This window comes from Miniopterus natalensis, chromosome 6, assembly GCF_054644295.1.
Source record: "Miniopterus natalensis isolate mMinNat1 chromosome 6, mMinNat1.hap1, whole genome shotgun sequence".
In the NCBI taxonomy this organism is placed as follows: domain Eukaryota; kingdom Metazoa; phylum Chordata; class Mammalia; order Chiroptera; family Miniopteridae; genus Miniopterus; species Miniopterus natalensis.
Window position 1 is genome coordinate 13,063,488 of NC_142086.1, and position 3,688 is coordinate 13,067,175.

The following is a 3,688-nucleotide window of genomic DNA, read 5'->3' on the forward strand; positions in this document are numbered from 1 at the left end:
TAAAATATTTCATTTTGGATCTGAAAAAGTCTGCTAAGCACCGTATGTGTAGGAATATTAAAAATTTCTATAACAAAGGAGAAGTTAACAATCTTTTAAACAAAGCAAACTTTTCCTTAATGAGTAAGGGACAGCAAATTCTAATTATCTGTCAATATCATTTGCCCCATTTCCCTTTACTTAGGTTTTTTTTTTTTCAGGTTGGCCTTGTACTCAGCTTAAATGCTCATCATAAACATTTTTGAAACTAGGCATAGTCACATGATCCAGTTCTGGCAAACACGATTCAGGTAGATGTCACTTGGTGGGCCTTTGTGCAAAGCTTTTGAAAGGAGAAAGAATTGGCTAAAATCTGCCTTTTGTCTCTCGTCACTTTCCTCTGTAGGGCTTGGAGATAGAGCAACCGTCTTGTGAGCATGAGGATAAATGCCGAACTCTATGGAGAGTAAGGTTAAAAGTAAAAAGAAGGCATTGTGATGACATTGTGAAGCTCCTATATCAAGTCTAAACTGCTTCCTCTAAGACTCTTTTTTTTAATACTTACTCAAGGCTATGTTTTTATTGAGAAGAAGAGAGAGAGGGAGAGGAACATCGATGTAAGAGAGAAGCATGGATCGAGTGCCTCCTTTTGGTGTACAGGATGTTGCTCCAACCAACTGAGCCATCCCGCCAGGGCTAAAACTCTTTTTATCTTGAGAAAAAGAGTCCTCTTCTGTTAAGTCAGTATAGTACAGCTGACACATCTCAACAGAAATAAGGAAGGGATAACATTTTTTTCATATACGGTATTGATATGTTGAAAACGTATTGTTTTAATAAATTCTGGGGCTAGAATGAATCTTGATAAAAGAACCTCAAAGACTAAGGAGAAGTGAGCCCTGACAGTGCAGGCGAGTGTTTTGCCATGTCATCCAGCCAGTGCAGCATGATCTGCTGCCTGGGGTCTGGTCCCTGAGCAGCACTTCTTGAGGAAGATTTCTCAAGGCCTCCGGGTGCCACACGTGCTTTTCCAGCTTTCATGATTTCCCAGTATCGAGCACGGTGAGACATTGCTGAGGAAATAACAGAACTTCCTATCCATCCCCATACTATACCTGTGTTCTCTATTCATGAAGATCTAAACTGTTCTACAGTTGAGGAAATCTTCATTGTATTTGTACCTGGAAATCCGAGGAGAAATAAAATACAAGTGGAAATCAAAGCTGGGAGTAAAGTGGAAAAAACACAAGAACAAAGAAGGCAGAATGTATTTTCTTTAGAAAGCAAAGATTTTGAAAATTACTTGTGACCATAATTTTGGAAAAATATATCGAAATTAGTAATTACTTAAGGCCTCTTAATTAATTAAACATTCTAGTTCAACCTCTGATCTCATTCTGGAAAATATGGTAAGAGAAACACATTATGTAGCTAACATAATGCTAGCCTGACTCCTACATTGATATCTCCTTAAGAAATTCACTATTCTATGTTGAAATTCAAAACAAATACCAAAAAAGTACATATGCTGATATCAGTGCCATCACAAAAGTAAACTGTCTTTATATAAAAAGCCTGCCAATTCATAATATTTAAGAAAGAGTAAAATGGACAAATTAAGACCCTACTACTTTTAAAAACTTAGAGTTAGAATTGTTACTGTTTATGTGCATTCGATCATTTAAAATTACTCTTCACTGCTTCCTAAAAATCAAGGATACTTATTCTCTTTTAATGTATTAGAGTATTTTATTTTTGTGTATGTACAAAATAAGTTCAATGTACAATAAACACACTATATATAAACTTAAAGTGAATATTAGAGACACCTTATTTTACTGATTATAAGGTTGCTTATGGTAGTTTAAACAGTATTTTATTAACTTGAAGTCAGGAGGTCCAGGAATCACTAACCAGCTGTGTTAGCTTAGGGGAGCTGGATAACCTCTCTAGCCTCCAGAGGAAAAAAGCTGAAGTGCACATCTATCTCTATTAACTGATGGTACATGAGTTCAGTGTCCTGCTTTGAGCATATTCCAGACCTAAAACTTTGCAGAAGTAACCCAAGAATCATAGTATGAAGAAATGATGGGCATTGTTTATAGAGTCTGATCCATAATCCCTGAAATAGCAAAACTCGGTGATTATGATTTTTCTTTCTTTTTTTAAAAAAAGTTATTTTTATTGTTGAATGATTTTCTTTCTTTTCAGTTGCTGCTAGCAAGAGATTTTAGTATACAACCAGACTGGGGCAATTAGTTCCCTTTCATGACCCCAGACTTCCTTCTCTTTTGCCCGAGGGTTGCTTCTGTTAACTCAACAGATATTTATTGTGCCAGTGGCTGTTCTGTATGCCGATGCTTTCTTGCCCTTCTCCGGGTAACAGTATAAGGCAGGTCAGAGAATGACATTAGCTACCTTTATTTGGCTGCTTCTTTTTAAAAATCTGAAATTTGAGTAGAAATTACACTAAATAGTATCTTCGACCTTGGGCTGGCAGATATGTTTGCAACCTGTGTGATCTGTCTCATTCTGATCAAATGATATAAGTACGTGAAGAAGTAGTCCAACGGGGTAGCATTTGATAAAATCTCTAATAGCCTCTTTCTTTTTGTCTCTCCTGCTAACTCACATGTGTGCATGTACACACACACACACACACACACACACACAGAATCAGGATCATGGTCTCCTTTAAATTTATGGTTCTACTCCTTGGCCTCGTCTTGAACTCCTAACACAATGGCTCCTTGCCATTTATCACAAGAGAGACTATAAGAAAGTGATGGATGAATTGGCCTAAATCTATCACTACTAATAGAAAACAATTCAAAAATTAAGATGCTTAACACTTTACACCAGAGTTTTTATTCTCCTGTCTAAAAGGTACTATAACAGCATCTTCATCAATCATCATCATCATCATCATCACCATCATTATTGTCATAAGGTTCTTAAGTGTTATGAAAGATAAAGTCAAGGACAGGTAATGGTAATTTCGCATCATGCTGTGACCACAATTTGCTCCTAGTTTCTAGGACTCTGATGATGTCTAGGTAACTGTAATAGATAATGTTCTTTACGTGATCCTTCTCTTATGTTTGGTGCATTTGCTTGTAAAAAGAACTAACCTGTATGTCTAACAGAAAATCAGTTTGCTTTAATAATACAAATATTTTCTTAATAAGACTCCTTAGGGAGCCAATATTAATCAAAAGCTCAGAATGATCTGTAATTAGCACATCAACTGTACATGTGTTAGGGATGATTCTAAAGTGCTTAAGGGTTTTTCAAATGTTTTATTCTTTATTATAGTATAAATGTTTTCTCCTGACACCTCATTTAAGTTTCTTAGCCCAAGACATCATTCTCTTTCACCTGGACTGTGCCCCTAACCTAGCTTCTATTCCAACCTTAGTCACACAGAGCAGAAACAGTAACTTTTTAATAATATATATCAAATCAGATCTCATCTCAGACTAAACCCCTCCAGTAGCTTCACATCCACTAAAATAAAATTCAAGCTTTGATCCCTGCTTACATGTTCTGAATCAATTCCTACTATTTCTTCAAGCTTTATCTCTTCTTAGGTCTTTGCATTTGCCACGTCCTCTGCCTAAAATACCTGATGGCTCTGTCTTGGCCTCTTATAGTTACAGTTGAATTGACATCTCAGAATCTCCTTCCCTGAATCTAAAGTATGATCTAA